Consider the following 13,530-nt stretch of genomic DNA (forward strand, 5'->3'; position numbering starts at 1 on the left):
AACTCCTGCTTGTTTTTTTTTTTTTGAGCAACTATGCAGATGACACAGATAGAACATCCTATCCTTGTGATTCTTCAGACTCCTTCTTGGCAAGGATCTCCTTTCCTCTTGTGCCTTGTTATTTGTGCTCAGGGCCATAGTCCACCTTTCATTACCTCTTTTCTCCCCCCAAAGATTTATTTATGTATTTTTGAGAGAGAGAGAGGGAGAGAGAGAGAGAGGGAGAGAGAGAGAGAGGGAGAGAGAGAGAGCATGCACACATGTAAATGGAGGGCGGGGCAGAGGGAATCTCTAGCAGACTCCCTGCTGAGCATGGTGCCCAGCATGGGGCTTGATTGTACAACTCATGAGATCATGACCTAAGCCCAGACCAAGAGTCAGATGCTTAACTGACTGAGCCACCAGGCAACCCTCTCTTTACTTCTTAAACTGTTCATTGATACTCACTTCTTAATACAACCTGTGCCCTTTCTCCTAAGTTTCTAACATGCCCTCACTTCAACAGTAGTTGGACCTCAGCAGATCCTTTCCCATATCACATCCTGTCATTTTCCATCACTGAGCTCTTTGTTTTCCTCTCTCTGCATTCAGCCTAGGGTTCATGATCTTTCATTACAGACTTGCTTTAGTCCATCTTTTCTCACATTGCACTTACTCCCCAAAATGTCAGCTCTTAGACTGGTCCAACCTTCAGGGGATCTTCAGTGCTCAGAAAACCTTTATGGAAAGGAAGAAAATTGAAATAACTAGGGTAAACAAGAGAAAGCAAAAATCTCTCCCTACAAGGAGGGTATTTCAGATGATCTTGCTACAGACTTTTCAGAGTATATGTATATATATATATGATATATGTATATCTAAAGAACCCAAGTTCCTATTTCTTATTAAAACATAAGCAAAAAGGTTGATTTGTGCCTTATTGTCTATTTATTTATGCTCTGATTTATTTTTTAAAATGTATCTGTGTGGAGTAAGCCAGGCAAAATTGACTTCATTTAGGAAGTTGTGCATTTTTATCTTCTTTAGAATGATTGCTTTTCTTTGTTTAGCTCCTTATGGTGGAGAATTCGTAACCTAATATTACAGAAATATTAATGCCTATATATTTTTTATATATACATATGTATAATATGTATATATATTCTGGTAATCTAGCATGATAGTCTTGAGGTTGCTGACTCATAGCATTACTTGGAAATGAATTTGAATCTTCGAAGATTATGAAGTTCAGTTTGTAATTTTCTAAACCTCTAGGGCTAAAATTTAAAATGTAAATTTTATTAGACTTCAAAAGACTTTGCTGCAATATAGTACTTACCAATTATGGAGGTGGGTGGGTGACTATATAATGTTTTTCATAATTGCATCTTAGTTCCTTTCAAATATTCCAAAAAGCCATTTGAAAAATTGTGTATATTTTGTGCCACAGTGTTTGTGTGTGTGTGTGTGTGTGTGTGTGTGTGTGTGTAGACAATACTAGTGAAAAAGTCAGAATATTCCTAATGGGAAAAATAAATTCAGAGCAGCAAATAATATTGATTGTTTACAGGTACCTAGTCCAGATTTCTCACTAAATTTTGACAAAAAGCCAGATCTAGCATATTTTTTAAATAAAGGAGATAAGGCTCAAGTTTTTTCTTTTCATACAAGCTTGCTTTCTAAATCCCAGTAATGTTTTTTTTTTTTTAAGGTACTTTTCAAATACTGCATAAATGGCTTGCTCTGCACTGAGTTGTAGAGTGAGGGCAGACCAGCAGGAGACCTGTGTTTGGCAGAACTCAAATCAATCCACCTGCCTTTGTTAAGAACTTTTATTATCCACAAAATTTATCTTTGGCACTTTCTTTTCTAGGTAAATTCATCACTCTGCTTGCTTAAGAAATGAAAAAGCTGTAACAATATTCTTTGCCAGCTTTTTTCTTTATGAATATGGTTAGTGCTTTCCACAAAAAAGAATTTAACTGGGGGTGGCTCTGTCATTGCCAGTAAAAAGAAGAAGAGGGGTGGAGATTAAAGGAAAGAGAGAAGTAAGAGAAAAATTGAATGCAAGAGGGAACAGCAGTACAGGCTCTAGAGTAACCTCATCCTTATCCACAGGATGTGTTCTGAGGCTCTCAGTGGATGACTGAAACCACAGAGAGTACAAAATCCTATATATACTGTTTTTTTCCTATACTTATATATCTATGATGAAGTTTAATTTATAAATTAGACACAGTAAGAGATTAACAATAAGTAATAGAATAATTATAACAATATACTGAATAAAAGTATGTGAATGTGGTGTTTCTCTCTCTCAAAATATCTTTTGTTCAGTGTACTTACCCTTCTTCTTATTGTGATGCTGTGAGATAATAAAATACCCACATGGTAAGACAAGTGAGGTGAATGACATAGGTTCTGTGACATGGGCGCTGTGATGGGGGTGCTGTGACTTAGCATTTGGTGACCATTGATGGATGTTCTGACTTCTGATGATTCATCAGAAGGAGGAGCCTTCTCTGTTCCTCCAACTGCTCCAGGACCACAGTTGACTGTGGGTAACTGAAACCTCCAAAAGCCAAAGCAAACCAAACTATAGCTAAGAGGGAACTGCTGCTATTGTATGCCTAGCATCATGCTTAGAGCCTGAGCAAATGTGGAAGAAATAAAGTAAGACACTTCCATGCCTGATAGATGGCACTTCATCTCCTGTGGCCAACTGTGCACAGGTAGGCAATGAGACCATGCATCTAGTGATTCTTGTTTTTTTCATCATTGCTGTTTTTTTTAAGATTTTATTTATCCATGAGAGACATAGAGAGGCAGAGACATAGGCAGAGACATAGACAGAGGATCCCCAGAGGGGGCCTGATGCAGGGCTCAATTCCAGGACCCCAGAATCACTACCGGAGCCAAAGGAAAATGCTCAACCCTGAGCCACCCAGCTGCCCAAATCAGTGCTGTTTTTGCCTACACAATCTCCTATAGTTTCTCACATCAGTCAAGCCAGGGAATATCACTACTTTATTCACCTCCGTGTCCCCAGCACCTAACCTGATGGGTGCTCAAATATTTGTTGAATAATAAATTGATAAATAAAACAACAATAAGCATCTGCGTGGAGACTTGTAGTGAGGAATCACATAAACAGATGGAAAACCTAAAAGCAATCCTGGTGAAAAGTAAGTTTTGGAGTCTGTCAGGTTTTGCAGATTGAAGTAATTTCTATGTGTAGCTTTGGGACAGACTTAAAACAATGCTGGTACCTCTAAGCTAACTTCATTCTCCACTGCCCTTTGTGTTGGCCTTCGGTGTCATTTGCAAATTATTCAAATTCTTCCCATTTGGGAAATATGTCATGTGACTATTTCTAGCTGGTGAGTTTAAGTGGAAGTGACATATGTCACTTTCAAGCAGTTAACTGGTAAGGTAAGACCCTCCAGAGCTTTGTATTTTCTTTTGCCACAGTTGCTGATGGTTCTCTCAAGAGAAACTAATCTATCAACCTGAGTGTCCAAGCTGACATTAGCAAGTAGAATGGTGGTCCCAGCTGACTTTCAATGACACATAAAATGAGCAAGAAATAAACTTTTGTTGTTCTAAATCTCTGAGATGTTCGTGGTGTTTTACTCTAAGATAACATGATCTATCTTTATTGATAGACTTCCGAACCTGAAATACATAAGTTGGCCTTCCCCAAGTTTTCCCATGTCTTCATCTTTGTTCTTTGTGTTCCCCGTACCTGATTTATTCTTTCCTTTCTCTCCACTTACTGAAATCCTAACCTTTTTTCAAAGACCCAATTTGAGAGAGTCCTACCTCCTTCAAAACTTTCCATAGCCATTTCAGTACTCAAAGCTGGGCTCTTTCTCTGAGTTCCTGAAGTCCTATTTATAAGTACTATTTGTTTCTGATCTATAACTTTGCATGATAATTTTTTAAATGAGTATATATGTCCCCATTTAAACCCAAAACCCTTGAAACCATCAGAAATCATGTTTATCATTCATTGAATCCCTCAAAACCTTTCTTAACTCAAATGGATTACCCACAGCATTAATGTATTTATTTATCCAATCTGTCAACAGATATTTAATAAGTGCCTACTATGTATGTGAAAGACACTGGTAAGTTGTTAAACCTTTTTGCTTTTCCTCCTGTGCACATAGCTAGGTCACATCTTTCAGTATCTCCTATTTTACATATAATCATGTGACTGAGTTTGGGTCAATGAAATGGGGGTAGCATGATGTTGAGTGTGTTCTCTCTTGACATATCAGTCTCTTACTTGACTATTTTTTTCCTTCTTTATTGATTCTGGGACATGCTTAGAATTGACATGCTAATGATAGCAGAGACTCCATCAGCACAAGTCTCTGAATGACTGTGTGGGAAACAGGCACCATCTGTCTCACCAATCTACTATTTGGAATTTATGTGAATAAAACAGTCATCATTGTAAACAACTGAGAATTAGGATTTTATCTGTTATAGCTGCTAACATTATCTTAACAAAGGGATTTCAGATGAGAGATAGTCATTTTAACACCATGGTCGGGGTGATCTTATTGAGAATATAACATCTGAGCAGACTTGTAAGAGCAGATGGTGGGAGCCATGGGGATACATGGAGAAAGAATGGTCTAGGCAGAGAAAACAAAGTGTGCAAATGCCCTTGGGTTTGCCTGACATGGTCAAAGGATAGCAATTACTTCCATGTGACTGAAGCAAAGACTTGTGAATGAAGTAAATGAGAAGAAAGGTATTGCCAGGCTTTTGAGGGCTTGAAGACCTTATGATACTATTCTAGGCATAGACCTAGTCTTGTACCTCAAATGCCCATTATCTTTTTTTTACCAAGCCCATGTTAAATTATATAACTGCTCTTTAATATCCTATCCTGAGGCAACTATAAGATAAATGAAATTTCCTGATTATAATCCTCAGTACTACACTTTTAAACTTCAAACTCCACCTTAATATTCCTTTGCAGGTATAGCAAAATTCATGTGCTCCATGTTCAGAAGAAAGAGTTTGTGCAGCTTGCCAATCCTTATAAATCAGGCCACAGGCACAACTAAATCATGACTTTTTCTACAATAGCACAGAAGAACTTAAAATCAGTCCATACTTCATACAAGCTCAGAGGATGCTAGTGATTACTGTCAGCTACCAGTGCAATGGGAGGTCAACCGGAGATGTCTCAATATTTTATTCTACTCTGGAATTTTTTTCTAACAATTGTCTCTCCAGGTGAGCTTCAGGTCAAAAAAATAACTAAATAACTTTTCTTTCATTCCCTAAGTATAATTAAGTCATGAGGTTTGTTAGACGTGGCTATTTGTATGTTCATTTTCTCTTACCTTAATATCTGAATAGATTAAGTTTAAATGGTTTCTTTTACTGTAGTTAATAAATGACCAGTTGTAGAAAAATTAATGAGCAAATGCCACAGAGAAAATTTGTAAAAGGAAAAAGCAAAAAGCCTAGTGGATATGTGGAAAATATTTAATTGGCACAGAAATAAAAATTGCATGGGTATACCATGCAATTGTAGTAAGGCTACAATTTAATAAATCATAATGATCCTTTTCTACAAACATAGAGGAAAACTTGCTCTATCATACATTAGTGGTATGATGTAAGCTAGAAAAAAAGTTAGAGAACAATTTTGTAATACATATTGGAATCCTTAAAAGTATATGTATTTCTTAGCTCTGCCCATGAGAGAGGACTTAAGATTAGTAAAACCCTAGTGGCAACAAGCATACCCATGTCCAGATCTTGGTTACTGAATACAATTCTCCAGTTAAAAGAATCAAAGCTTCTTGGAGAAATGATTGATTATAGAAATTATAGCTTCTGGGTGTGGAAAATACAAAATAAGAAGCGTGGGACATCTTGCAGCGCCAGAAGTAAGGAAGGATAAACAAAAAACAGAAGAGCCAGACAGAGAAAGACAAATACTCCATGGTGTCACTTACATGTAGAATCTAGGGGAAAAAAAAGTCAAATTCATAGAAACAGAGTAGATTGGTAGTTGCCGGAGGCTAGAGGGTGGTGAAATGGGAAGAAGTTGGTAAAAGAGTAAACTTTCAGTAATAATTTGAATGAGGTCTGAGGATCTACTTTATGGCCATGGTTGATAATATTGTTTTATATAATTGAAATTTGCTAAAAGAGTAAGTCTTAAGTGTTTTTATCCCTTTCTTCAAAAAAGCTACTATGTGAACTGATAGATGTGCTAATTAACTTGGTAGGAATCCATTCATTATGTATATACATTCATTATGTATATATGTATATATTCATCATGTATATCAAATCATCATGTTGTACATGTTAAATATATTGCAATTTTACTGGTGAATTATACCTCAGTCAAGCTGGAAAAGATAGGAGCCAATCTGAAACAGCAGACCAAAGCTAGCAGGCTATGAGGAAGAAATAAATAAATGTTGTATTGAATTATAACCCAAAGAATAAAATAAATGTCCATGAATCCATACTGATGTAAATCAATCAGTCAATCAATCAATGAAGGAGAGGAAATCTTTCTTACAGAACAAATCCAAAGAATTTATGGAGGTACTATCCCCTTTGGGAGGTAGAGCTTAATGTTTTTTCCCTTGAATTCTGACTGGACTTTGTGATTTGCTTCCAAAGAATGAAGTATGGAAAAGGAAAAATAGTAACCTTACAGTGGAGACATCTGGCAGACACCACTCTAACCAAAGTGGTCAAGGTAAACATCACTAGTAATAAATCATGATGCTATTACATACCCTCTGATAGGATGCAATGGGAAGGGTATCTCACCTCTCTGGTGTTGTTCCCTGAAACTCATAACCCCAATCTAATAATCACGAGAAAACCCCAAATGAGGGACATTCAACAAAATACTTCACAAATACTCTTCAAAAATTGCAAGGTCTTGTAAAACAAGGAAGGCCGAAATGTCACAGAACTGAGGAGACAAAGGGGACGTGATGAGTAAATGTAATGTAGGATCTTGTACTGGATCCTAGAGTAGAAAAGGACTTTATCAGAAAAACTTGTGAAATCTAAATAAAGTTTCCGGGTTAGTAAAAATAATAATTGTAAATAATAAATCAAATCACAAAAAAAATCCTTTGAGCGAATAGTATCATTCACAGGTATTCATGCTGTGGAAACAATTATGACATGGGTCAGGCTTCAAAGTCTAGTGTAGGACAGAATCATCTGGAGGGACTGTTGCAACCAGATTGCTGGGCCCCTGTCCTAGAATGTTCTTCAGTATGTCTGGAGGGTGGAGGGAAGAGGGAGTGTTGGTCTTCCAACTTACTCCCAGGTGCCACTACTGCCTTGGTCTGGAAACCACACAATGACAACACTGACATTTCCAGATGCTTCCTACAAGGAAGCATAATTATTACTGTAATTACTGTAATTATTATCTTTGACTATATGTTTTTTGTTTTATTATCTTTTCATTAATGTTTTCAGATCTTTCAAAATGTTTTTAGATGTCAAAAAAGTTTCTATAATATGTATGCTTTACTTTTGTAATAAGAAGAAAATATAATTTTAAGTTAAAAATGTAGCTCTTTTTCACATGATATTCTTAGTCCTGAAATGAGATTTTTGCATTCTTGAGGACAGACTGATGTGCAAGAAATGCTATTGGTGGCTGCTTTTAAAAAAATAATATTCAATTTATTAAAATGAAAAATTAAAAAGCTTAGTTTTCCCTTAAGCTTTTAAGTTCAACTTAAAAATAGCATTATTATAGTTATAAATCTAGTAACATTTAACAATAACTTCCAAGGAAACTTTGATTAATACTTTTACATTCTCCTAAATATTCTGTCCTATTTACAAACTTGGCTAAACTCTCCTAAAACGTTTTAAACTGCATTTATAAATGTAACAAAATAGATTCTATTTTCACATATTTTAAAGAAATGTTCAGCAAGTAAAACTTTCCCATATGCTTTGACATTGCATGTAAATCTATTAAATTATACTTTAAAAATATAGAGAATCTAAGTTCTTTAAAAACATTCTAATATTATTTACAAACTTAGCCAAAAACTCATACTGTTCAACTTAAAACTCCAAGTCTAAAATCAATGACTCAGTTATATGTTTTACATTTTGCTTGTAAGACTAATCTTTCAGAATTTCAAAATGTCAAATTTTTAAAAATATGACAATTATCGTAAATGCCAAAAACCCAAGATTATTCCTAAACCTAAAAATCTAAAATAAATGATCAGTTTCTATGGGTCTAATTTACTTCTTCCTTTAAGTACTGTTATGGGCTGAATTATATTACCTCCAAATTTATACATTGATGTTATAACCTTCAGTACCTCAGAATATGACCCATTTGGAACTAGAGTCTTTACAGAGGTGACTAAGTTGAAATGGGTCTGGAGTGGTGGTGGTGGAGGGGTGTTACCATAAGGCAGAAAGGAGACTTTTTGCCTTCTTGACTGTTTCACAAGTTAAGAACTCATGAACTGAAAGCTAATAACTGAAAGTAAAACAGTATGAAGAGGTAAAAATAAGTCCTCACTGGGAGTAGAGGCTGTGTTAATAGGGAAACACTCTAGAGAGGTTAATATAGTCATCCTTTCTCACCATCAGAGACACATTTGCTTGGGATAAGCGATGGTGTCCAGCAGAATCCACTGTTAGCCAAATTATAATACTCAGTTTCTCTGGTCTTCAGTTGCAATATTTATAAAATAAGGACAATAATTGTAGCAAACACTGTGCATCTTTGTGCCCTGCCTCCATATCTTCTGGGAACTCACTATTCCCCCAGGAGTTCAGAAGACAAGCACCTTCAGCTTTCTGCCTGAGGGCTTTCCGTGGCCACCCAGCTATAAAAGCCAGGGAGTTGAGCCTCCAGGAAGAGCTTTCAACTATTAACTAACAGGAGTGAGTGGCTGGCTCATCCCAACTCCGATGTGCTCTATGAAGTCTCTAAGAAACTCCTATGGATCGCACCCCATATGAATTACCCCAGTGGTAATTCATTCATCAACCTGCCTTTTATTGGTTTCACTCCCCCACTTCCCTATGGAGCCTGCCTAGAAGTACTTCCCAAAGCAACTGTGCACTCTGATTTCTTGATATGAAATCTATATCTGTGAGAACCCAATCTAAGACAGTAAAGGACAATTTATGAGATTATGTCAGAAGAGAGAAAACTAAACATGGATATTTGGGGGGAGTTGAGGAGGCGGTCTTCTCTTGTGTAGAGGAAAGAACAATGACCTTGGAGTCAGAAAATGAGTCACCCTGGCTTTATCCCATTTTAAATGAGTAAACTTTGAAAAATGGAGGTAATTAAGTGATAACGAAATGAGATAATCCTTGCCAAAGTGTCTAGTACTTAGTAGGTACTCCAGGAGTACTAATCCTCCTCTCTTTGTTCTTATCTTCATGTCATTAATGCAGAGTTGGAAAGGCAGTGAGATGTCATAGATGAAAGCTTTGTGTCAGACTGGCTTAAATCTGACTCCGATGAGCATGTGATCTTGGGCCAGACACTCAATAAAAAAAATAGTAGCTTCTCTCTTCCACAACTAGGAGTTTAAAAGGCTTTTGTATTAAGAAGATGGAGAGGATTTACCCTCACTAGCAGATGCCCTAAATGTTTATGATATAATCAGAACTGCAATCTGGAATTAAAATAGTATAGGACATGACTACCGATCATCTCCAATTAAAAGTTACTTTAAAATTGTGGGGAATTTAGAGATAAAGTATTGGAACACAAATCCATTGCAATCTGTTAGTGTGAATTTGGATGTTAGCTGCCATACATCATTCTTTTGAAACAGATTTGTCAAGGCTTGTGTTCAGTGGTTAACCAACAATACTTAATGATGTTGAATCAGCCATAGCTATATGGTTCATGCAAACATGCACACACACCCCCACACACTTGTTTACTGCTTTAACATGTATATGACTATTTCTCAGACAGTTTTCATTGGTCACTGTAGCCCCGAAGAGTCAAAGAACTTTTCCCAGTAACCAGATCTTAATCATATTCTTCACTTATCTCCACTGCAGGTAGAATTATTATTATTATTTTCACTGGATTATTTCAGGATAGCATTTTTTTTGATCTCTCAATGCTCATCATAAGCGTGCTCCTTAATCCCCATCACCTATTTCAACCTTCCCTCCCACGCCCATCCCCTCTGGAAACTATTGGTTTGATAGAATTAATATATTTTTTTAAAGATTTTATTTATTTATTCATGAGAGACACAGAGAGAGAGAGGCAGAGGGAGAAGCAGGCTCCCAGGACTCAATCCCAGGAACCCAGGATCACGACCTGAGCCAAAGGCAGACACTCAACCACTGAGCCACCCAGGAGTCCTGATAGAATTATTATTAATGCTGAATTTTAAAACAGTGTGTTCATAATAAAGAAACATTATTTATCTTACCTATTTAAGCCAATTTTAATATGGATCTTTGTTTGCCATAATCTTCATTAAGAGGTGGGCTTTGAACGCATCAAAACCTCAATGTGATAGTGATCTCTAGGAATTCAATGTTGAGGCATCACCTGCACCAGGAAGATGAAAATAATTAAACAATAATAGGAGACATTTAGGAAAGAACATTTATTCTGTGTCATTGTACTAAGTACTTTATGTCCAATACCATTATAGTCTCATAAGCAACCTATAGTATGGGGTCATCCCCCTTGCTTAGTTAAGGAAACTGGGCCTTAGGGAAGAAAAATAACTTGATGATGGCCTTGGGCTAGTATGTGTTTGAATGGGGATTTGGAACGGATGCCCAATTTCGAAATTTGTGCACTTAACTAATAGGATATAATGATTCATGACTACACAAAATTTTACCTGAAATTTCAAGGGTCTCACAGTCTTCTACTCTTTTTTTGAGACTGTGAACTCTGGGTTAAGGGCTCTTTATTATGGTTTCTGCCACCTGCTTACGCCTCCAGCTTCTCACCTTCCCCAGTGTTTTAGCCCTTCATTAAAAATCACTGTTCCGTCTTATCAACAAGTCTGAGATGAATGTGTTCAGTTTGACAAAAAGGACTCTGGATAAGGGCCTAGTCTTCTTTCCAGCTTCATTCCTAATGGTCCTCCTTCTCTACCTCACATCTACACAAACAACCAAACAGAACTTCTTGCCATTCCCCCTGTGTTTGCTTCCTAATATTGTCTTTAAAAAAGACAACAAACCAGGTAACAAAAAGCAGAAATGGATTGTCTCACTGTTGTGCAGGCTGCAGGTCTGAGACCCAGTGTGCTCACAACTCTGAGCTCAGGCTGTGAGGGAGAATCTGACCCGGTCCACTCCCCAAGCTTCTGTGGTTGGTGGCAATCCTTGGTGTGCCTTGGCTTCTGCTGCACCTTCCTGATCTGTGTCTTCATCCCCACTGTGTTTCGCCCCTGTGATTGTGTTGTCCGAATTTCCCCATTATATAAGGGGAAATCCTGCCCCAGTAAAATCTCATCCAAAATTAACTAATTACATTTGCAATGACCCTATTTCCAATTACTGTCACTTTCTACGGCGCTGAAGTTAAGACTTCCACATATGAATTTCCACAGTTTAACCTATCAACACCTCCCAATATGCCAAGTGCTTCTGTGCTTTCAACCCCAGAGAAAGCTGTTCTAGACTCTTCTTCCCCTAATTCCTTATAATGAATTCTCAAACGTTAAGCCATCTCAAATGTAAATTATTTTATGAAGGGTAACTCCCCCACATAGTTGGTTGTCCTCAAACCTAGAAGATGTTCTTCCTGTTGTATAGCCCCCCTATCATGTGGGGATGTTATTTATCTGTTTCTTTTAAAAGGTAAGCCCTTCAAGGCCATATTCATGTCTTAATTTACTTTGTCTCTCCAGCGCTGTTATGGAGTCTGGTATATAGTAAGTATGGAATAACCATTGCTAATTGAGTGAATAATGCTAACATTTTCCTATACTCTGTTATGGTCTTCCTAATGTTCCAGCAGGAGAAAGCCTCACTGAAACTATTAATCTTGCAGACCATGAGGGTTTATGTTTAAGGATTTTGCTATTAAAAACTTTTGTTTTTCTTGGTAAAATAAAAGAAAGAGCAGTGGTTGAGCATCTGCCTTTGGCTCAGGGCATGATCCCGGGGTCCCAGGATGAATCCCACATCAGGTTCCCTGCAGAGAGCCTGCTTCTCCCTCTGCTTGTGTCTCTGCCTCCCTCTGTGTCTCTCATGAATAAATAAATAGAATCTTTTAAAAAATAAATATATAAATAAAAGAAAGAGCTAACATGATTTTACCAATAGAACTGGTTAATGGCATTTCTTATGTCCAGTATCTAAAATTAGCCAAGAATTGGCTTTGTGCTGTCTCCTACTTTCTAGCTAGTGTTTTGCCATTCCAGAGGTCGACTAGATGCCTGTGCAGCAGTTTGTAGGTTCACACAGACTCTTGACACTTCCCAAACTTAGGCTTGGTATCAGGCATGAGAAGCTGTGGATTTTCCTTGTAATTTTCCTAAAACCTGCCTTCTCCATATATGTTCTCCACAACTGCTTGTTGTGTTTCCACAAACTCATACCGATTGGAATTTGAAGGCAAACCTAGTTGAGTACCTCTCCAGGGGTAAAACTGTAATGATAAATACATAAGAGTCCCTTGAGCAGAATCTGGTGAAAATGCATGGGAGAATGCAATTCTGAGATCTCTCAGTTCTACTAGGATGCAAGCCACTTGGCTGTCACCACAACACAGTCAGCATTCCCAGAGTAGCGCATTTCCACTTCTATCAAGGAATGTGGTATGAAGGATAAATTAGCCGCTACAGGGCAGAGAACAGAAATAGCTCCTCAAATACTGTCATTAAGCACTTGTTTAGAACCTTTACCTTGCCTGTCTGTCCCGGGCAGCTGTCTTATTTGCTGACTTTAGTACTGATGACTTGCATTCACAGAGTAAGAACTCAGAATTACTTTACAAATATTCTCGTTAAAACATAGACTGCTGTCATGGAATAAATACATGGCTAATTTCATTTTATTCATTTTTGGGGGTGGGGTCACGAGTATTGAATTTGACTTACCTAGAAAATACAGCGATTTAATAATACACAAGATTGATAAAATGACTACAAAGTAATGCAGTTTATTTTCTTAATAAAAACTGTAGACATTCTAATATCACTTTCAAGATATAAGTTAAATATCTTTTTTTTAAGATTTTTATTTATTTATTCATGAGACACACAGAGAGAGAGGCAGAGACAGGCAGAAGGAGAAACAGGCTCCCTGCAGGGAGCCTGACATGGGACTCAATCCCAGGTCTCCAGGATCAGGCCCTGGGCTGAAGGCGGTGCTAAATCGCTGAGCCCAGGCTGCCCCTTAAGTTAAATGTCTTATTCAAATGCTGCTGCCACTTTCAGAACTGAGATTTGAACAACTTCAGCAATAGAAAAACAGAAGTTTTCATTTCTAAGTTTCTTTTCAAAAGTAGCTGAAAAACTTCCAGAACCACATCTAGTAAATACAGTGAAAAAA

General features: G+C 37.3%; 1 long non-coding RNA gene across 2 annotated transcripts in view; it reads right to left on the reverse strand.

Annotated features, from left to right (window-relative positions):
• The window catches only part of LOC129515813 (uncharacterized), a 204,626-nt gene that overhangs the window by 56,685 nt on the left and 134,411 nt on the right, over positions 1 to 13,530 (reverse strand). For both annotated transcript variants that reach the window (XR_008665653.1, XR_008665654.1), the window contains exon 4: positions 10,440 to 10,561. This is a non-coding gene — a long non-coding RNA (uncharacterized LOC129515813). The remainder of the gene's footprint in view (positions 1 to 10,439; positions 10,562 to 13,530) is intronic.

This window comes from Nyctereutes procyonoides, unplaced genomic scaffold (genome assembly GCF_905146905.1).
Source record: "Nyctereutes procyonoides isolate TBG_1078 unplaced genomic scaffold, NYPRO_anot_genome, whole genome shotgun sequence".
NCBI classification, from domain to species: domain Eukaryota; kingdom Metazoa; phylum Chordata; class Mammalia; order Carnivora; family Canidae; genus Nyctereutes; species Nyctereutes procyonoides.